General features: G+C 38.2%; 1 protein-coding gene and 1 non-coding gene across 10 annotated transcripts in view; one reads left to right on the top strand and one right to left on the bottom strand.

Annotated features, from left to right (window-relative positions):
• RAB3GAP1 (RAB3 GTPase activating protein catalytic subunit 1) overlaps window positions 1-23,389 on the bottom strand; it is a 199,230-nt gene that overhangs the window by 166,309 nt on the left and 9,532 nt on the right. The gene's annotated exons all lie outside the window — the stretch shown is intronic.
• LOC112132522 (small nucleolar RNA U13) lies at window positions 19,708-19,811 on the top strand. Its single transcript, XR_002914284.1, has one exon. It is a non-coding gene; the product is annotated as a small nucleolar RNA U13 (small nucleolar RNA).

The raw sequence follows: 23,389 nt of genomic DNA, 5'->3' as shown, positions 1-23,389 counted from the left end.
AAAATAACTTCTGAGGAAAATGTGAGGGTTGGTGAGAGGAAGATGCTCTTTTTCCTAAAGAAAAGACAGTAATGGCAACTATGTAACAACAGCATGGTACTAATCATCATAATTTGGCACCAACAATCCTTTCCACTTATCTTTCAACCTACTCAATAAACATTAGGTAACTAAGACAGAGTCTAAGCCATAACTTTGGAGGGCCAAAGACTTCAGTAAGATAAAGATCACTGCCTTAATTAAGCCCTTCACAATATGTTTCCCGGACTGTTTTAATAGCCTTCCATCCTTCTTCCACGTGGTTATCTTCCTAAAATACAAATCTGCTATTGTTCCCTCCTCCACTTAAAATATTCAACAGCTTTCCATAATCTATAACAGTGACCTCTATCAGTAAAAATCTGATTATACACCTCCATATATTTTTGATTTCCAATTATGTATTGTAGTATTACACATATTGTATAAAAATAAAAAAAAACCTGACATTAAAAGGATATAAAAATGTAACATAATTAGAAGTTATAATATACAAAAGTTTCAACACGAGCACCCTCAAGATAGCCAAGTTTCTCACATTGGTGGAAATACAAAGCTTACAGATCTGACCCTATTCCTTTCCAGTTTTACCCCCACAGCTACCTTCCATCTTCCTTGTATTACAATTATGCCTAACAACTTGTTTTCCCCCAGAGGTGTGCTTTCTTTATACACCTGTGCATAGGTTATTCCTACTGCTCTTCTCTACTTCATTCTTTCAGTATACTTTTAACTCATTCTTCAAAACTCAACCTAAATATTAATTCCTATAGAAAATCTGCCTTTGATTATTTTCAAGCAGTTAGTGATTATTTCTCAGCATCTTGTTCAAATAAAAGAACGATACCTTATTCTAATTATTTATTTATATGTCTATTTCTCCACTAGATTGTGAAAAGCAAAGACTATTGCTCTATTCATCTTTGCAGCCTGGTACTTAATAGTACCTACATGCTTAATACGTATTTAGGGAGTTACCTTTGTTCAGTATTAATAATAACCCCTATAACTTCCAAAGGTACTAGAAAATATTTCCTAACCAGTATGTTAACCAGTAACATACTGGATATCCATATATTTCAGTAATATATACATTGTGATCTAACAAGCTGAAATAGCAAACAATCCCATCCAAAAGGTATTCCTATGTCTTGAACTGCTGCAACAACTAGATATCCACATGCAAAAGAATAAAATTGGATTCTTTTCTTACTCTAGACTTAAAAATTAACTAAAAATGGATTGCAGATCTAAATATAAGAGCTAAAACTATAGATACCATCAAGAAAGTAAAAGGATGACTCACAATGATACATGCTACAATATAGAGAACGGGAGAAGATGTTTGCAAATTATGCACCCCATAAGGACTTGTATCCAGAATATATAAAGAACTCTTACAACTGGATAAGGGGAAGACAACCCAAATTGATTATTGTTTTTATTTTCTGAGATGGAGTTTCGCTCTTGTTGCCCAGGCTGGAGTGCAAAGGAGTGATCTCGGCTCATTGCAACCTCTGCCTCCCGGGTTCAAGCAATTGTCCTGCCTCAGCCTCCCAAGTAGCTGGGATTACAGGCATGTGCCACAATATCTGGCTCATTTTTTTATTTTTAGTAGAGACAGGGTTTCACCATGTTGGTCAGGCTGGTCTTGAACTCCTAACCTCAGATGATCCACCCGCCTTGGCCTCCCTAAGTGCTGGGATTACAGGCATGAGCCACCGCACCCGGCCAACAACCCAAATTTAAAATGGGCAAAGGACCTGAAAAGACATTTCTCTAAAAAAGGTATACTAACAGCCAATAAAAACATCAAAAGATGTTCAACATCATCAGCCATTAGAAAAATGCAAATCAAAACCACAAAGAGATACTACTTCATATCTACTAGGATGGCTATAATTTAAAAAAAAAAAACAAACAAAAAACAAACCATGTTGGGTACAGTGGCTGACACCTATAATCCCAGTACTTTGAGAGGCTTAGGCAGGAGGATTGCTTGAGGCCAAGAGTTTAAGACCAGCCTGAGTAACAACGAGACTCCATCCCTAACCGAAAAAAAAAAAAAAAAATTTTTTTTTTAGTGTGTTGGTACATGCCTATAGTTCTACCTACTTGGAAGACTGAGGCAGGAGGATCACTTGAGACTCAGGAGTTTGAGGTTACAGTGAACTATGATTGTAGCACTGCAATTCAGCCTGGGCAACAGAGCAAGACCTTGCCTCTAAAAAATAAAAACAAAAGTAACAAGTGTTTCTCAGGAGTCTTATACATGGCTGGTAGAAATGTAAAATGAAAGAGCCACTCTGGAAAACAGTCTGACAGGTCCTCAAAAGGTTAAAAACAAACATAGGATCTAGAAATTCTAGTACTAGATATACAGCTAAAAGAAATAAAAACATGTCCACACAAAAACTTAATGCGATGAATGCTCATAGCATTACTCACAGTAACCAAAAGGTGGAAACAACTCAAATTCCCATCAATAGTCAAAGATATAAATGTGGTATACCCCTACGATGGAACATTATTCAGCAATGAAAAGCAATCAGCCCTCCATATCTGCAGATTCCACATCCTTAGATCCAACCAACTGTGGGTTGAAAATATTCAGAAAAAAACCCATCAATACAACAATTTAAAATACTATATATATGTATTTTTTAAATACAGTATAACTACTATTTATACAACATTTACATTGTACCAGGTATCATAAGTAATCTAGAGAGGATTTAAAATATATGGGATAATGTGTGTAGGCCATTTGCTAATATGCCATTTTATAAAAGGGACTTGAGCACCCAGAAATTTTGGTATCCAAAACAGGGATAGGGGAATGGTGTCTTGGAACCAACCCCCCAAGGATACCAAGGGATGACTACACTGATAAATGTTACAATATGACAAACCTGGAAAACATTATGTTAAGTGAAAGAAGCCAGTTACAAAAGTGTACATATTGGCCGGGCATGGTGGCTCATGCCTGTAGTTCCAGCACTTTGGGAGGCCGAGGCAGGTGGATCAGCTGAGGTCAGAAGTTCGAGACCAGCCTGACCAACATGGTGAAACCCCGTCTCTACTAAAAATACAAAAATTACCTGGGCGTGGTGGCAGGCACCTGTAATCCCAGCAACTTGGGAGGCTGAGGCAGGAGAATCATTTGAAACCAAGAGGCGAAGGTTGCACTGAGCCGAGATCGCACCATTGCACTCCAGCCTGGGCAACAGAGTGAGACTGTGTCTCAAAAAAAAAAAAAAAAAAAAAAAGTGTGCATATTATATGATTCCATTTATATGATATGTCCAGAACAGGCAAATATATATAGAGAGAAAGCAGGTTAGCTGCTGTGTAGGGTTAGGGGAAAATGGGAAGTGACTTCTAACAAGTATGGAGTTTCTTTAGGTGGTGGTGAAAATATTCTAAAATTGATTATGGTAATGGTTGACAACTCTATCAATATACTAAAGACCACTGAATTATATGCCTTAAATTGGTAAATTTTATGGTATATAAATTTTATTTCAATTAAAATCTTTATTCATTCATTCATTCATTCATTCATTGAGACAGAGTCTCACTCTGTCACCCAGGCTAGAGTGCAGTGTCATGATCTTGGCTCACTGCAACCTCCACCTCCTGGGTTCAAGCGGTTCTCCCACCTCAGCCTCCTGATAAGCTGGGACTACAAGTGTGTGCCACCACACCTGGCTAATTTTTGTATTTTTAGTATAGATGGGGGCTTTACCATGTTGGCCAGGCTGGTCTTGAACTCCTGATCTCAAGTGATCCACCCGTCTCGGCCTCTCAAAATACTGGGGTTACAGATGTGAGCCACTGCACCCAGCCCAATTAAAAATTTACACTGAGAAGATTCTCTTTCAATCACAATATTTTGTATCTGTCTACTCTGTCTTAAAAGAACCCAGGCGGTTTATAATCCGAATGTGCAGAAATCTTTAAAAATAAAGAATACTCACTGAGCATTTCATCTATTTCTGGAATAAAATAAATCAAATGTTTCTTTAGTCACAAGTAACCCTAGAACTATACATTTTTCAAGCAGCTTTCCTAAAACAAACACGCAATTATGCTCACAAAGTTGCATGCAAATAAAAACCTAGCTCTCAATTCCAACAGATATCTATCTGGTCTGATGGTGACCACAAACAATAATCCCAAAAGACAGCAAAAGTGTGGAAGAACACTTTTATTCTAGAAGGTTGACTTTCACCATTCACATTGTTATGGAGATTTGCTATATACAAATATATATATATATATATATATATATATATATATATATTTTTTTTTTTTTTTAGACAGACTCTTGCTCTGTGGCCCAGGCTGGAGTGCAGTGGCGCGATCTCGGCTCACTGCAAGCTCCACCTCCCGGGTTCACGCCATTCTCCTGCCTCAGCCTCCTGAGTTGCTGGGACTACAGGCGCCCGCCACCACGCCCGGTTAATGGAGACTTGCTATTTTAAGGAATTCTTCTGTGCCGTGACATGGATATAATAGGTAATATGGTCTTAACACTAACGAACATTTGCTTCATGGCAAAATTTCCAGCTCAGTATATGTATTATGCAGACATGGATATAGATATTTTGATCATGACAATTTGAGATTAATCAATAGTTTCTAATCATTGAACAAAAACAACCTAGTCATCTAGATACATTCCACTCTATACAGGTGGCCTGGCTGGCCTTCGGCCTGGATCAAGATCATCCCACTAAAAGCACAAAAGCACAGAAAGGAATGATATCGAGGCTCAGTCCAAAAGCTCTTTTGTACGCAACTTTTGACTTTCATTCCACAGGGGAAATTCAGAAACAAAGGGGAACTTGAGATAGTCCTTCTTCAGTCACCAAGAACCACAATTCATCCAGAGAACATTCAACTACCTAAGAACTGTCATAAGAAGAGATCCTGAGCAAAGGGACATAGCCAACTGTTAAGTGAAAAACCAGATCAAATATAAGAAGAAATCCTCAGGGAAAAGAATTAGCCAGGTATTGATTCACGTAGGCATAAGGTACATTTGTTAACACAAATAAGCCTTCTTTAAAGGAAACAAGTACCATTTAGCATCATCTCGGGCACTCAGATCTAATAGGCACTTGGGCCTACCTGAGCGGTCAAAATCTATACTCCTTTCTGAGCCAGCCTGGCTCCATTTTAAGCCTGTGTGTTTTATTTCCTGATCTGACCTTCTCCTCTGTATGTATGATCTTCTCATCTGCTCATAAATATGTATCTCATTTATGTATACCCACCAAGGATTTTAATTACTCCAATTGCATATACTTGAAGTTCATTGTAAGTATTTTTTTTAAAGTAAAAGCAGACTGTACGAATTAATTTCCTGCTCTTCAAGATAGGAACTCACTCACATCTACTAAGTACCTACTAAGCCAGATAATTCATGTGTGTGTACCCCTGTGCATACAAAATTAAACTTACATGAAGTTAAGTATTAACCTCATTTTATAGATGAGAAAAGTTAAGAAACTGAAAAACCTGTCCCAGGTTACCAAACTATTAAGTGGTAAAATGATTTACCATATCATTTACCAGTAGGGTAAGTGGACATGACTAAGGACATAATTAAAGACATGATTAAATGCCAGATAAGTAGGCCATCAGTAGATTCATGAAGAAAATTGGATCCCTGCTAGCCTTTAGGTAAGGTAAAACTGATAAGAAAGAACAGACGAGGATTTGGGGCAGGAAATTGAACAGCAAATTCAGGAAACAACCCAACTCAGCTAAAGTTCCCTATAGGGGAGCAGAGAAAAAAGGTGGAGAAATTAAGAGACCTGACCATGGAAGCCTATGAATATCAGTCCTAGTTCAGACTACCCTGTAGGCAATGGAAAGCCATTGAAGGCTTCTGTGAAGTCTCATAATATAATGACAGCATTAGTTCAGGAGAATTCATCTGAACACACTGGAAGGAGAAAAACAAATGAGAAAGAGAAGGTAAGGAAGGGGAAAGCATGGAGAAGTAAGGAATAAAGACAATCAGAAAGTAGTATAGGGGCCAGGTGTGGTGGCTTAGTCCTGTAATTGCAGCACTTTGGGAGGCCAAGACGGGAGGATCACTGGAGCCCAGGAGTTCAAGACCATCCTGGACAACATGGTGAAACCACATTTCTGGCTGGGCGCAGTGGCTCACTCCTGTAATCCCAGCACTGTGGGAGGCTGAGGCAGGCAGATCACAAGGTCAAGAGATCGAGACCATCCTGGCCAACAGGGTGCAACTCTGTGTCTACTAAAAATAAAGAAAAAATTAGCCAGGCATGGTAGCGTGTGCCTGTAATCCCAGCTACTCAGGAGGCTGAGGCAGGAGAATTGCTTGAACCTGGGAGGCAGAGGTTACAGTGAGCCAAGACCATGCCACTGCACTCCAGCCTGGGTGACAGAGCGAGACTCCATCTCAAAAAAAGAGAAACCACATTTCTACAAAAATAAGAAAATTAGTGAGGTGTGTTGGCACATGCCTGTGATCCCAGCTACTCCAGAGGCTGAGGCAGAGGATCACTTGATCCCAGGAGGTCAAGGTTGCACTCCAACCTGGGCAACACAGCAACACCCTGTCGAAAGGAAAGGAAAGGAGAGGGAAGGAAAGCAGAGGGAAGGAAAGGGAAGGGAAGGGGAGGGGAGGGGAGGGGAGGAGAGGAAACTAATATAGCCCAGTGATTGCAGAAGGAAATAATGCGGGGATATTTGTCCTACCAGAATGTATAACAAATTTATAGTAATTAAAATAAAATGATATGTATATAGGAATAAACATTATTCAGAATTCAGAAATAGATCCAAATACATATGGGAACTCAGTACATAATAAAGGGAACATATTCAATGGTACAGTTTAGAAAAGTTGGCTATCCAATAGCAAAACAAAAACAAAAAGTCTCATTTCACTCACAAAAATTAATTCTAAGTAGAATATCTAACTGTTAAAAGAAAAAAATCTTTCTTTAGAAGTACTAAAAAATAGAGAATTATAAATTTATCATAGTAAGGTCAAGAGACCCTTTCTACATACAGTATGAAATCTAGAAGTCATAAAGAACCTCACTACTTAAAAATATAAACTCTTGTTACATTACATATAAAAATCAAAATGGATCAAAGGTCTAAACATAAGAGCTAACAACTATAAATCTCTTAGAAGTAAACACGGGAAATCCTTCATAACATGTGAATCCGCAATTATTTCTTGGACAGGACACCGAAAGCACAGGCAATAAAAGAAAAAATAAAATGAATTTCATCAAAATTAAAAACTTTTGTGTATCAAGTACACTATCAACAGAGTGAAAAGGCAACCCATGAATGGGAGAAAATATTTGTAAGTCATAAATCACATAAGGGATTAATATTTAGAATATATAAAGAACTCTTACAACTCGACAACAAAAGAAATAACCCAATTGTAAAAATAGGCAAAGGACTTCAATAAACACTTCTCCAAAGAACATAGACAAATAGGCAATAAGAACAGGAAAAGATGCTCAACATCACTAATAATTGGGGAAATGGAAATCAAAACCACAACCACTTCATACTCATTAGAATGATCATTTTTTTTTTTTTGGAAAAAAAAAAAAAAAGAAAGAAACACACACCAGGAAATCACAGTGTAGAAATTGGAGCCCTTGAGCATCGCTGGTGAGAATGTAAACTGCTACAGCCACTGTGGAAAACAACGTGATGGTTCCTCAAAAAATTAAGAGTTACTATAGGACCCAACAATTCCACTTCTGATTGTATACCCAAAAGAGGTGACACCAGCAGTTCCTTGGGGTTTTTTTTGGTAGAGATAGGGTCTCGCTATGTTGCCCAGGCTGGTCTCGAACTCCTGGCCTCAAGTGATCTTCCTGGCTGGGCCTCCCAAAATACTGGGATTACAGGCATGAGCCACCATGCCCAGCCTACACAAAGGAACTGAAAGCAAGTAGAACAGGAACTTGTAAAACACATGTTCACAATAGCATTATTCACAATAGTCTACAGAAGCAACAGATGACAGACGAATGAATGGATTCGTTGTTGTTGTTGTTGTTGTTCTTGTTGTTGTTGTTGAGATGGAGTCTTGCTCTGTCGCCCAGGCTGGAGTGCAGTGGCTCGATCTCATCTCACTGCAACCTCCACCTCCCAGGTTCAAGCGATTCTCCTGTCTCAGCCTCCCGAGTAGCTGGGACCACAGGCGTGAGCCACCATGCCTGGCTAATTTTTGTATTTTTAGTAGAGATGTGGTTTCGTCATGTTGGCCAGGCTGGTCTCAAACTCCTGACCTCAGGTGATCCACCCGCCCTGGCCTCCCAAAGTGCTGGGATTACAGGCATGAGCCACTGTGCTTGGCCAATGAATGGATTTTAAAATGTGGTATATACATACAATGGAATATTATTCAGCCTTTAAAAGGAATGAAATTCTGACACGTTACTACATGAATGAACCCTGAAGATATTACTTCATGTTTCATGTTAAGTGAAACATGTCAGACACAAAAGGACAAATACTGTATGATGCCACTTATGTGAGGTTGTTATTGTTTAATGGGTAGAGTTTGGGATGATAAAAAAGTTCTAGATATGGATGATGGTAATGATTGCACAACAATGTGAATATATTTAATGCCACTGAACTATACATTTAAAAATGGTAAATTTTATATGATGTACTTTGCCACAGTAAAAATATATATAAACTCTTGTGAAGCATAAGACATTTAAAGAAAAATGACACGAGGGGAAAATATCTGCAACCCATAGAGTCAGCATTCATAAAAATATAAAAGCCCTTGTGCAATCCAATGAGACAGTAGAAAACTGGTCAGCATATCTAACATGCCATCAAAAAGGAAATTCTAATATCTAATAAACACAAACGAATGCTCAATCTCATGAGTGCTCAGGAAAATATAAATAAAAATGAGATAGTTTTAGTCTGTTATATTAGAAAAAATATAATGAAAATAAACAGTGTGGACAGAGTGAGGATATGGGTGCTTTCATATACCATACGTGGAAAAAGTATAAATGCAGTCAACTATTTTGGCAGAAAACATGGCTGTATTTATCAAAAATAAGAATCATGTCCTCTTTGACTGAGTAATTCCACTTTTAGAAATCTGTTACAGAAGGCCAGGCACGGTGGCTCACGCCTGTAATCCCAGCACTTTGGGAGGCTGAGGCGGGTGGATCAGCAGGTCAGGAGATCGAGACATCCTGGCTAACATTGTGAAACCCTGTCTCTACTAAAAATACAAAAAATTAGCCAGGAGTGGTGGCATATGCCTGTAATCCCAGCTACTCGGGAGGCTGAGGCAGGAGAATCACTTGAACACAGGAGGCGGAGGCTGCAGTGAGCTGAGATTGCACCACTGCACTACAGCCTGGCGACAGAGTGAGACCCCGTCTCAAAAAAAAAAAAAAAAAAAAAAAAAGAAATCTGTTACAGAAATATTCATACAAATATGCAAGACTATTCACAAGGAGGAGATTGGTGGGCTCAAATGAAAATGCCTACAGAGACTGACACTCTGTGACCACACAATGAAATAAAAAAGTTTTTGATCCTATGACTCCCACAAATTTTAGTTCCTCACTCTCAAATGAGTAGACAGAGATCGTCAGGTATTTGAGGAAAACCCCCATATGAAGGAAATAGTGACCCCTCCCAAAAAAGGCAAATATGCCAAAAAAAAAAAAAAAAGGCAAATATGCAAGAGTATGTAGAACAATGCTTACCACCACAGTACCTTAACTGCAAAAACTGGAAAGCAAATATCCTTCAATAGGAATATGTATAAACACATTATGATAATCATACAACAGACTACAATGCAAGAATTAAAGTAACAATAGATGTTTATGTCCTATCTTGCAAACATGCCAAGATACAGTTTTTAAAAAAAGATAACTGTAATAAAAAGTTATTGATCTTTTTTTCAAGGTATAATGTGCACACATGGAACTGTTAAAAGTTGTTCTGAAAAGTAGATGAATGGAGAACTGATGAGGGACTATCACCTTTTTATACATATGTATCATTTGGTGTGGTTACATTATTTTTGTAATAAAAGGTCTCTAAAATTTTTTAATGAAAGAATTTGTTACTCAAAAAGTAGAAAAGAAAGAACAAGGGAAACAATGGGGACTGGCTCCACAGGACAGCCTTCTAGGCCCTTAGACAGATACCTTGCCCCAAAATATTTCCCCATATAATTTTAAAGTGTTTACTTTTCTTACATTTTACTGAAATTCCAGAAGCATTTTTTTTTAAACGTTAAAAACTTGAGGACTGAATGATGCAAAGTGTGGAGTCCCGATTAGTAAGCAACAAGGAAGGGGTCCCAGGTGGGGGAGAACAACTGTTTCAAGAGACAACTAATCACAAACAACCTGCTGACACAACATTCTGTTCCCAAATACCTCGCCCGTACATGGCCCCTTTGGCATGACCCTATAAAACTTCCCTCCAGCTCCTGCCTCTTAGTAGACAGCCCCTTCTCTGCTGTGCTGCCAGTATTGTATCTTCGTACTTTTTCTAATACATACTTCCTCTAAATACATCTACGTACTTTCTCTAAATCTGCCTGTCTTTACCTACAACTATCTTGGTAAATCCTTTACTGCCCGTGACACTGGCCCCAACCAGTGGCACCTGCAACATTTTGGTGGCCCACCTGGGTAGTGTTTGGGGACTGCTTGGGGACCTCTCTCTTACTGTCTCCCTTTCCTCTCCTCCAACTCCAACCTCTTGGTGGACAGTATCCAAGCCCGGAGACAACTGAAGGTTCCTGGCCAGGGCCAGTAAAAAGATGTCTGATCCACCACCCAACCGGGTAAGAGTTCAAAGTTTGCTTTCATTTTCAGTCTTCTGGCAGACAAACTCTAATATTCCTCTGGCAATGAATGACAACTGGCCAGGGCCACTCCCTGGTGTAGCCTGAAGGCTAGGGACTGAACAGGTTTGGCTGCCTTGCCCAGAAGGGAGGAAGGCTCTCTCCTATCCTTTCTGGTCGAAAGTCCCCAATCCCTACGTCTGGCATAACTGACAGGCAGAAACTTGACCAGGGCGAACCTATACACATTTTGGGGAAGTCAGACCCCCCTCTTTCTCACTCTAAATTCTCCCACGTAAGGCAGCCAACCCTCCTGCTCCAGACATCTTAAACCAGGTAATCCCAAACAGCACCAAGACAGTGAGTCTTCCCTCAACCCTTTCCCCTCCTACCTGGATTGAGCACCTAGCGCAATTCGTACCTAGACTAACCTGGGGTCTTTCACCTAGTGTTCATCCAGTGTAAGGCCCTAGTGCCAAGAGATCCTTTCCAATAGGTGGAATGCCCCTTTGGAAAGTGCATCGAGAAGTCCCTCAGCAGATGTGAGTGGATCCCTTATCCCTTGGTGGGATGCCCCGGGAGAAATTGCAGTTTGAGTCTCCAACAGACGTTTTTTACAGTCTCATCATAGGACGAAGCCCCTCAATTCCCTCAGACTCACCCCTGGGTTGCATTTTACAGCACTGGGATAAATTTAACCCTCAGACTCTCAAAAAGAAATGTCTAATTTTCTTTTAGCATGGCTGCTATGCAAGAAATCCTCAAATTAACCTCCTCTGTCTTTTATAACTGAGAGTAGAATGAGGAGGACAGGGCTAAAGAGAAAGAAAAACACAGGAACACAAGTCAGGCTCAAGTGCTGGCTGCTTTATAAGCCCCCAGCCTCCTCCAGGTTGTCCTAAGGACACTCCTCCAGGTAACTGCCACCGGTGCAGAAGGCCAGGCCACTAGAAGGCAAACTGCCCCAATGAGATACATGGGAAAGAACCCTTTACAACTTGCCCCTCTGTCACATGCTCAGTCATTAAAAATGGGACTGCCTAAAGGCCAAAGGGCCCCCAGGATAATCCCAACCACTGATGGCCTTGAGCTGAGGGGTCTCTCTGCTCTACCTGGCTTCCAAATCAGACATTGGCATCAACAAAACAAAGGCAAGGGCAACTCTGTAGGATGCAAATGAAATTATAAATTTCCCTTTTGGGTTCAAGAGCTGCCTATTCTGTACTAACCTCCTTCCCTGATGAGCAACACTCTTCCAAATCCTGCTGGGTAATTGGGGCAAATGCACTCCCTCTCTCTGTCCAAAAGAAAAAAATCACACCGCTTTATATTACTTAAGGGACCAATTACCATTCTCTCACCAGTCCTGGGCAATGTCTAAATATTCCACACCCCTTTGGGGCAAAAATATACTTTCCAAGATGGGTGTCTGCTTAATATGTGCCCAACCTCTGAATTCATCTTTCCCTCTAATAGCCCTATTTCTCCCAGGAAAGCTACCTAAATCTTTAACCAATAACTTCAACCTAGATAGTCCTACCCCTGGGCTTAAAAACAGCCCACACTTATTCAGACAGACCCTAGCAGGAAATCTAACTGGGCAATCTCTTGAAGGGGGATAACTTCTACAGTATGTAGACAACTTCCCTATCTGCTCCCCTTCACAGGCTCACACAGCAACATGTAATACAAACCATAACTTACTAACAGAAGAAAAATAATTTCTGCCTAATTAGAGGTTATAATGGTAAAGAGGTATTTTTGGTAAGGAAGGTTATAAAAAAAGATATTTTATATGAGAAAGGATCTTGTATGGTAATTTCTCGTCCTAAAGTAAAATAACTCGTTGTTTAAAAATAAGGGATGTTCAGGACAAGTCAAAAGGTCCAAGCATATAATAGACGGTTTATGTAAGTCATGAGAAAATCATGACAGGAAATTTATAAAAAGAATATTGTATGTAATTAAAGCATAATAGTCTCTCTAAAACTGGTTCCCTATGTTGTGTCTAATTAAATTCAAACACTTTTTCATCAAGTTTAACTTCCAGGTTACCCAAATGGGCTTTCAATAAGGACAAAAAGTCACACTGCAAAAGGTTTTTTGCCTTTTTGATAACTGGCTTAAAAAACAAAACTTTATCTTTTAGAATTCTACAGTTTCACCTACAAATGATACTGCAAACGGGATATAAGTCTCTCCCCAATGATGCCTGCTACTTTTATGAATCTTCCCTGGATTCAGTTGAATGCTAGTTATGTCTTAACATGCTCCCCCTCTCTGATAAGTCCCTTCCTCCAACAAGATCCAATATATGGCTGGGCACTGTGGCTCATGCCTATAATCCCAGCGCTTTGGGAGGCTGAGGTAGGAGGATCACTTGAGGTCAGGAGTTTGAGACCAGCCTGGTCAACACGGTGAAACCCCATCTCTACTAATACAACAAGGTAGCCAGGCATGGTGGTGCGCACCTGTGGTCGCAGCTACTTGGGAAGCTGAGGCATGAGAACTGCTTGAACCCTGAAGATGGAGGTTGCAATGGGCCAAGATCACACTACTAGATTCCAGCCTTGGTGACAAAGCGAGACTCATCTCAAAAAGAAAGAAAGAAAGAAAGATTCAATACAATATCCTAAGTCCCACAATCCAGGACAATGACCCACAGAGTCTCCTGACAGACCAACAGCCATCTGCAGGGCCATTGCCATACCCATGGTTAGCAGGAAGTGGTTGGGAGATGAGACCTCTACCCTCAATGTCAAAGACTTGTCATTGTTGTTCTGTTGTGGGGGCAATGTGGAGTCCTGATAGGTAAACAACAACAAGGAAGGGGAGCATGTAGCCCCAGGAACATAACCTCATCCTGCATTTAGCCCCCTCCAGCTCCTTCCTCTTTGCAGACAGCCCCTTTTCTGTTGTGCTGCACTTGCACCCTTGCAACATATCTTTGTATCTTCATACTTTCTCTAATAATTCTTTTTTTTTTTTTAACCTACAACTGTCTTGGTAAATTATTTTACTACCTGCAAAACCAGCCCCAGCCAGTCGTACCCACAACAGAAAGGAATTCAAAGATAGGAGCCTAAAAGAAGTTTCTGTGACTATTTTAGTAAAATATGAAACCAAACTATTTTTGTAACATCAAATAATTATCATCCATTCAAATATTTTAAATAAATTAATAAAACTGCTTTCCACTGATTAGGATTAGCATAATATTTTGGACAGGGGATGAAGTTAGGGGGTAGAGACTGGAAACAAAGGAAAAAAGTGGGTAATTTTGGAGCATTTAAGGGCCAGTAAAATGAGGCTCTGGGCCTCAAGGCCAGGATACTAAGATTATGAAAAAGGGTAAGATGGTAGAAGGGTATCAAGGACAAATTTCACCAACTTAAAAACCACCAGTCCTGTATGTGAGTAAACTGTGGCTTCCACACAAACCTGTAGTCTCTATCACACAAGCTGTCCCAAAAGTACATGTTCAAGTAAGCCTTTGTATATATATTCTGTTAACATGAAATACATTAATTTTTAAAATAATGAATATATACCAAAATATTTTTAAACGTTAGCTTTTATTTAACCTTTTTGGGGTCATGGGCTCCTTTGAGTATCTGACGAAAGCTGTGGACCATCTCCCAAGAAAATTGTGCATATTCACATTCAAAATTAAGAATGCATACAATTTAAAGAGACCCAAGACTCTGGATTAAGAATTCCCTTTACAGGCCGGGCGTGGTGACTCACGCTTGTAATCCCAGCACTTTGGGTGGATCACAAGGTCATGAGTTCGAGACCAGCCTGACCAACATGGAGAAACCCCATCTCTACTAAAAATACAAAATTGGACAGGCATGATGGTGGGTGCCTGTAATCCTAGACACTCGGGAGACTGAGGCAAGAGAATTGCTTGAACCTGGGAGGCAGAGGTTGCAGTGAGCCAAGATTGCACCACTGCACTCCAGCCTGGGTGACAGAGCTAGAGACTCTGTCTCAAAAAAAAAAAAATAAATAAAAATAATAATTCCTTTTATAGGCCAGGAGTTTGAGACCAGTCTGGACAACATTGCAAGACCCTATCTCTACTTAAAAAACTAAAGACAGAAAGAACACCCATTGTATACCATGGTAAAGTCCTTCTATCCACAATGAGCTATGTGGCTTTTAAACTGGTTGAACTCTAACTGCCTGAATAGCTCCAAGTCATTAGTTACACATGTTGACCTAAAAGAAGAAGCTGAGGCAAAATTAACAGAGGGACTTTATTTGGGCCAAAGTTGAGGACTGCAGCCCGGGACACATTTCCAAGTTGCCTTGGGGAGCGTTCTGTCTGTCTGCCTCTGTTACAAACAGGTTTTTGAAGGAAACAAGGAGTGGGCTGATACGAAGTTGTTTGACAGGAATTCTCATTGGTTTACAGAGATAACACTGATTAGTGATTGGCTATACATTGTTGAACTACAGGGTATGAATTATAATACCCATCGTATGGCATTTTATGGCTATTTGGCATCAATTAACAACCCACATGGCAAATGGCTTCAAGGTAATTATTTAGCTCAGGAGAGGTGAGACTGCTGTTACATTTTAAATGACTCTCTCTGATAGATAATTTAAAGAAGCTCCCATTCCTCAGATAAAAAGTTTTTTCCTTTCCTGGAGGGAGGCACAGAAAGAATGACAGCTGAGATAACATGACTGTGGAGTAAAGGGGAAAGGGTTTAATAATCTGGAGGTGAGGGAGGGCAGGGGGAGAAGGTTGTTTTAATAAACAGGAAGTGAGGGGGATAATTCCTACTGCACAGTAGGCTCTCTACAAATAAATGAAAAAAATGAATAAAACAAAAGAACAAAAAGAAGTAGTCAAGATAATGAAGAATCTTTTACGACATGGCCCCAAAAGTAGAAAAAATTAATATTTTATTTGCTACCCTGTAAACATATCTTAAACACATCTGTTCTACGGAAAAATGCAATTGAAATTCTCAACAACCATTTTTACAAAGTTTTAGAAAATGACTCATCCATAAAACTTGCCAATTTATATGAAATTCATTAGAAGGAAAAATCAAATCACTAAATCAAAAACCTAAAGGGAAAAATGACTAAATAAAGAAAAAAAAGTACAGAAAATGGTCAATTATAAAACTAAATGCAGAAAAATTAAACTACACAGTGATTTTAAAAGGTAGAAGACCATCCAGAAGACTTTCCATTTTCTGTATAATGCTTTTAAAAATGCCACCATCACCATATTTTAACAAAATTCCCGGTAAGTAAATGTGGTCTGTTTACACTGCATATCTTATACAAAGGGAACATGACAAGTTCAAGGGGTTAATCGTGTATTCCGGGGAGTCAATCAACAAACGTGTACTAAGCATATACCAGGCAATGTGTTGTGTATGTAATAAATGAATTATCAAATTAACTGTTATTGCTAATGATACCAAATTACACCCTCTGTATGCCAGACCATAAAAAAGGTTAAGAGTCACAGCAATAGAGTTGTAACTGCCAAAATCCCCCATAAATGATTATGGCTTTGTTAATTTATTTTTTCTGAAAAACCTTTTTTTGTTGCATTTGTTATAACAAAATGTGATCCCTACCCAGCCAAGTGGTAAAATTTAAGTTAGCACGTCGTGTAATGAAAATGAGTATTAATTTATGAAAAACTCTCATAGCAGATTGATGTTTGTTGTTTAGAATTACAGAGAAATTTCATTACATCAAACAGTGTCTAAAATAAGCATGGATTTTTTTTTTTTTTTTTGAGATGGAGTCTCACTCTGTCACCGAGGCAGGAGTACAGTGGCGCGATCTCAGCTCACTGCAACCTCCGCCTCCCCGGTTCAAACGATTCTCCTGCCTCAGTCTCCCAAGTAGTTGGGATTACAGGTGCCTGCCACCACACCTGGCTAATTTTTGTATTTTTAGTAGAGACAAGGTTTCACCATATTGGCCAGGCTGGTCTTGACCTCCTGAACTCAGGTGATCTGCCCACCTCAGCCTCCCAAAGTGATGGGATTACAGGTGTGAGCCACAGCGCCCAGCCTCTTTTTTTTTTTTAAGAAAGATTTTTATAGTCTACTTCCTTTAGTGGCATATATCTTAAACCAAATTTAAGTTCAAAGTGAAATTCATAATGCATATTGAAAATTTCACTTATCACAAATTTAGTTATTGTGCTATAACTAAATGGCAAGCAAATCATTAAAAATATATAAAAGAATTAGGAAATAATAGAACTAAAAATGTCTACAGAAATACTTAATTCTTATCTATCTCAGAATTGAACTTGAGCTTTTTCAGCCAGAATATATTACATAAAGCTTTCCCCCAGCTAGGTGCTATGCTTTTAACTGATAGGTGCTCTAAGAAACAATGAATCGTTTTTATTGCAATAGAGTGTTAAATAATTCTATGTTTATATTCTACTCTACTTAAGCAAATATCATTTTAATGACTCTAGTAAATACCTGTAAGAGAGGCCAGGCTCAGTGGATCACACCTGTAATCCTAGCATTTTGGGAGGCTGAGGCGGGAGAATCACTTGAGCCCAGGAATTCAAGACTAGCCTGGGCAACATAGTGAGACCTTATTTCTACAGAAAAAAAAATTATTTAACCAATTAGCTGGGCATAGTGGCATGTACCTGTAGTCCTAGCTACTTATGAGGCTGAGGTAGAAGGATAACCTGAGCCCAGGAGGTTGAGGCTCCATCCAGTAAGCCAAGATTGTGCCACCGCACTCTAGCGTGGGTAACAGCAAGACCCTCTCTCAAAAATAATAACAGCAATTAAGACAGAAAGGCAAAAACAATAAATAATGACTAACAGTAACTGAGACAGCACAATGCCACAAAGCAAATAAGCAACAGAACTAGGATTCCAACACAAGCTGTACCACTTTAAAGTGCATACTCTTCATCACCTATGTGTGCTATTCTGCCTCTTAAAGATATCTCCTGCCATTTTCATAGTACAATAAAAATGTTGACAACAATAACAGCAAGATTCCCAAAACTTCCAATTTGAATGAATCGGAGATATAACAAAACACCAATTTTTTTTCTTCTACATAATATCCAAAGAAGCTATAGACACTATGGTTACGATTTAAAGGAAAAATAAAAATGAAGAGGAAAAAAAACAAACTACAAACCTTATCTTACATGTCCCATTCCAAACAAGGTTCTGAGTAGCTCAATGTTGCTTCTGTTTTTATTTACTTCATTTCAAAAACACTGCATTCCCATCAGTGACTGATCCTCAACCTTCTATAGTTTCCAAAAACTTCAGCTTTGATAAAACACATACTTCCCCACTTTAATACTCCATAAAACACCTAAATGTTCTGAGATAATGCAAATAAAGGAATCTAAACTGTTTATATAAAGTTTATATAAGTCCCAGATTTGACTTATTGTTATAACTTAGTTTGGGAAGTTTCTAATTGAGAAAATTCATAATTCAAATTCATTTTAAATTTGCCATATGAACTTTAAGTACTGAAGTGTCATTCCCATCTACTGAGTGGGTATGAAAAATGTGAACTCATTTCAACATTATTGTAGTCATTATTATTCTATTAATACTCTCAAGCTAATTCTTCTTCCATGAATTTTTCAGGGAGATACGAGTCAGTCACTGACTAAACAGTTATATTACTGGATCATGACATACCTAAACTTAACACTTCATTAAAAGTACTTAAAATTTTTGCTAGCTAAATAGAATCATAAAATTACAAGGCTAAAAGGAACTTAAAAGGTCATTTCTTTACCTCCCTTGCCTTCAAGGATCATACTCATACCACCAAGATTTTTATCTATTTTATAAAGCCCCAGACAACAGAATCCCAAAATCTGCCTTAGAAACCTATGTTAATACTCACTGGAAGTAATTTTACACACACTTAAATTTCTGAAACCAAAAAGGACAGAGTAAAATAGAAACAACATGGGTTTTGAAGGCAAGGACCTAAGTTTAATCCCACTTTTACCAAAACTACTGGCAAAATGACACTGGGAAAATTACAGTACCACATGAACTCAAAGCCTTATTTCTTCTCCATAAAATGGGGTTATAACTAACTGTTGAAATCTGTTTAAGGATTAAGTTAACAGACACAGTCCCAACTATAGTGCATGATACCAATACCACAGCTGATGCTCAATAATTGCCATTTCCTTCCCTTTTACAATCATTTCCCAGCATTTCGGGTTCTGGTAATGGCGAAGCAGCTTGGTCAGATAAACTTTCCTATAAAATCTGGACAAAAACACCATTTTTGCGCTCTGGAGAGAGACCAAATGCAGGCAGAAGCTGGAAAGAGTTTACCCATGAAAAAAAGAAAGTGTATCTGACAACAGGCACTTGTTTATACCTTTTTGTCTAAGAGCAATTCTCAAACTTTCTGGACTCAGACACCCTTACACTCTTAAAAATTACTGGCTGGGTGCAGTAGCTCACGCCTCTAATCCCAGCACTTTGGGAGGCTGAGGCAGGCAGATCACAAGGTCAAGAGATTGAGACCATTCTGGCCAACATGGTGAAACCTCGTCTCTACTAAAAATACAAAAAAAAAAATTAGCTGGGCATGGTGGTGCACACCTGTAGTCCCAGCTACTCAGGAGGCTGAGGCAGGAGAATCACTTGAACCTGGGAGGCGAAGGTTGCAGTGAGCCGAGATCGCACAACTGCACTCCAGCCTGGTGATAGAGTGAGATTCCGTCTCAAAAAAAAAAAAAAAAAAAAAAAAAATTAGTGAAGATCCCATTTTAGAAATTTTAAGAGATCCTTTCATAGTTTGAAAGCGTGACGTTTTACGTTTTCACGCATACATATGAGATATGCCTCCCTCAAACATTGTCACAACATTGGTACATTACCATCTGACATGAAAACACAAAAAAATTGAAAAGGAAAAAATTGTAATGTATTAATTCATTACAAATAATGATGAACTTTTAATATTTTAACATATAAATTCTAATGACATTTTCTGGAACAAAAATATTAATGAGAAGAGTAACCCTGTAACCCTGTTCTACCTTTTTGCAAATCTGTTTAATGTATAGTTTTTAAAAAGTTAACTGTATTCTCATATCTGCTTCTGCAATGAATCACTGCAATTCATTGTTCTAGTTGAAGTATATGAAGAAAATTTGGCCTCAAGTACACACGTACCTAACTGGAAAAGGCAGGGACCCTGATCACCCCTTGCAAAGCTCTCAGAGACAGACAACGGTCCTCAGATCACACACTGAGAATTGCTGATCTAAGGGGGCTCTAATCTGTGTACAACTTGGGAAGCAGAAAGATATAGCTTTACTGAATTTAGGTGACACCGGACAAAGTTTGAGGTTGACAGGACAGTTCTAACATTGAGGTGTAAATTCTGGAAGGGAAGAAGCCAAAAGGGGGTAAGTCCCCCAAATTTATATATAAACTGTCCTAAACCTTGGCTATCTGGTAAACCATGCATGTGCAGAGGAGATTCTAGGGTACAATGACAAAGAAAAAGCTGGAAAGAAAAGATTTCAGCTGCTGCCATCACTGAAAAGAGAATGCAGTTTTAATCTAGCCAAGCAAACCACTCGCTAGAACCAAAAAAAAAAAAAATACTCTTCAGAGGAACACAAATGTTACAAATTTTATGAATGAAAATTTATGCTTACATTATAAATAAAATGTAGACTACATTTCATCTCTACATTTCATAATGTAAGCATGAAACTTTAAAATTACTGGATACACATACCAAAAAAAAAAACAAAACGAAACAGGAAAATGTGATCTATACTCAAAAAAAAAAAAAACATAGTCAACAGAAACCAACCCCAAAAAGCCCTAGTCATGCAACTGGCATTAGACTAGCTATAATAAATACACTCAAGGACTAAAGAAACTATTTTCAAACAAACTTAGAGATAAGTAATCTCAGAGAATTGGAAGTTTTTCATAAGAATCAAATGAAAATTCTAAACATAAAAAGTACAATAACTGAATTGAAAAATACAGCAGGTAGGCTTAACAGCAAGTTGGAAACAAAAGAAGAAAGAATAAATGAACTCGAAATCAAGAAAAATTATCCCACCTAAGGAACAGAGAGAAAAAAGACTAACAGCAGAAACTCAGAGACCTACCTGTGGGTCAGGATCAACAAGTCAAATGTTAAGTATAGCTTAAGTCACAGAAAAAGAGTAGAGAATGGGGCAAAAAAATTTTGAAGATATAATGACCTAACACGCCCCCAATGTGGTGAAAAACAAAAATTTATCCAATATCAATATAAACCCTATGCAGCAAAAATACAAAGAAAACATATCTGTGCACATCACAGTCAGATGGCTCAAATAAAATTTTTTTAAATAAAAAAAAATCTCAAAAGCAGCCAGAGAAAAACAACAAAGTCAAACAAAAATAAGAATATATCTACCTACTCCTTAGAAACTACAGAGAACAGAAGACAATGGAACTACATCTTTATAGAAGTGGAAAAAAATAAGGATCAAGCCAGCACTCTTCAGCAAAACTATCCTTCAAAAATACGGCAAAATCTTTCAGGAAAACAAAAACAAAATTTGTAGCCAGCCAAAAGTATGGCAGTTCCCCAGAAAGTTAAAAATAGCACCATCAAGTAATTCAGCAATTCCACTTCTGGGTATAAACCTGAAAGAACTGAAAGCAGGAACCTGACAGATATTTGTACATTCATGTTCATAGCAGCATTATTTATAATAGCTAAAAGGTAGAAGCGACCCAAGTGTCCATCAACAGATGAATGAACAGATAAACAAAATGTGATATATACATACAATGTTAATATTCAGCATTAAAAACAAAGAAAATCCTGACATGTACTAATAACCCTGGATGAACCTTGAAGACATTATGCTATGTGAAATAAGCCAGACACACACATAAAGAAACAAATACTGTATGATTCCATTTATATCAGGTACCTAGGATGGTCAAATTCATGGACAGAAAGTAGAAGAGTGGTTACCAGGGGACTGAGGTTGGGGAAAGAGTTCTTGTTTAATCGGTAGTTTCAGTTTGAGCTGATGAAAAAAGTTCTGGATGTGGATGGTAGTAATGATTGCACAATAATGTGAAAGCACTAAATGCCACTAAATTTTACACTTAAAAATTGTTAAAATGGTAAATCTTACATTTTACAACAAAAAAATTGTTTTAGTCAACATAATTTACCATATTCAGAAAATAAAAAAGAAAAACCATATGATTATCTCAATAGATGCTAAGTAAGATTTTACTAACTTGACTACTCATTTACAATAAAAACAAAAAACTTTCAGCAAACTAAGAAAATAATTTACTCAGTCTTATGGACACCTATTAAAAAATCTACAGTTAAGTTTTGAAGCATTGAACATTTCCCCCCACCTCACATTTAAAGAGGGCAAGGATGTCTACTTGCAGCAGTTCTACTCAACATGTCACTGAAGGTCTGCGATAGTACAATAACAGTAATAAAGGTATAAAAATTGGAAAGAAAGTAAAACTGTCCCTATTTGTGTGCAACATAATTATTAATGTAGAAAAATGCAGAAGAATTACATGATTACGATTAATAAGTGCGTTTAGCCAGGTGTTATGACATCAAAGTTAACATACAAAATTTTACTGTGTATCTGTGTACTAGCAATGAACAACTGGAAAACAAAACTAAAAAACAATTCCATTTATTTTTGCATCATACAACATAAAATCCTTAGTAATAAATTTAACAAAGGATATACAAGACCTCTATCAAAACTACAAAACGTTGCTGAGGAAAATTAAAGATGACCTAAATAAATGGAGAGATGTGCCATGCTCATGACTAGAACTTTCACGACTGTTAAAATGTCTCCAAAGTGAATTACAAATTCAACACAACCCCAATTACAGTCTCAGCATAATCATACTCCTTTTTATAGTAATTAGCAAGCCTATTCTAAAATTCATAATTGAAACACAAAAGATCTAAAATCTTGGGAAAACAACAAAGATGGAGAATTTACATTAACATCAGAATTTACTAAAAAGCCATTCAATGGTTCTCAGCTGGGGCCAATTTTGCCCCTCGGCGGGCATTTGGCAATATCTGGATACAATTTTGGTTGTCACAACTGGAAACATGTTACTGGCATCTAGCAGGTAGAAACCAAAGATACCATTAAATATTTGACAATGCATAAGACAGCCTCACAACAATGTGGCCCAAAATGTCAATAGTGCCAAGGTTGGGAAACCCGAAACTACAGTAATCAAGACAATATACGACAGGCGCAGTGCCTCATGCCTGTAATCCCAGCACTTTGGGAAGCCAAGGCAGGCGGATCAGCTGAGGTCGAGAGTTCAAGACCAGCCTGGCCAACATGATGGCAGGAGGCTGCAGTGAGCCAAGATCAAGCACTCCAGCCTGGGTGACAGAGTGAGACTCTGTCTCAAAAAAAAAAAAAAAAAA

The sequence above is a fragment of the Pongo abelii genome, chromosome 11 (genome assembly GCF_028885655.2).
Source record: "Pongo abelii isolate AG06213 chromosome 11, NHGRI_mPonAbe1-v2.0_pri, whole genome shotgun sequence".
NCBI lineage: Eukaryota > Metazoa > Chordata > Mammalia > Primates > Hominidae > Pongo > Pongo abelii.
Note: the sequence above shows the minus strand (reverse complement) of the source record. Positions and strands in the feature narration are given on the sequence as shown.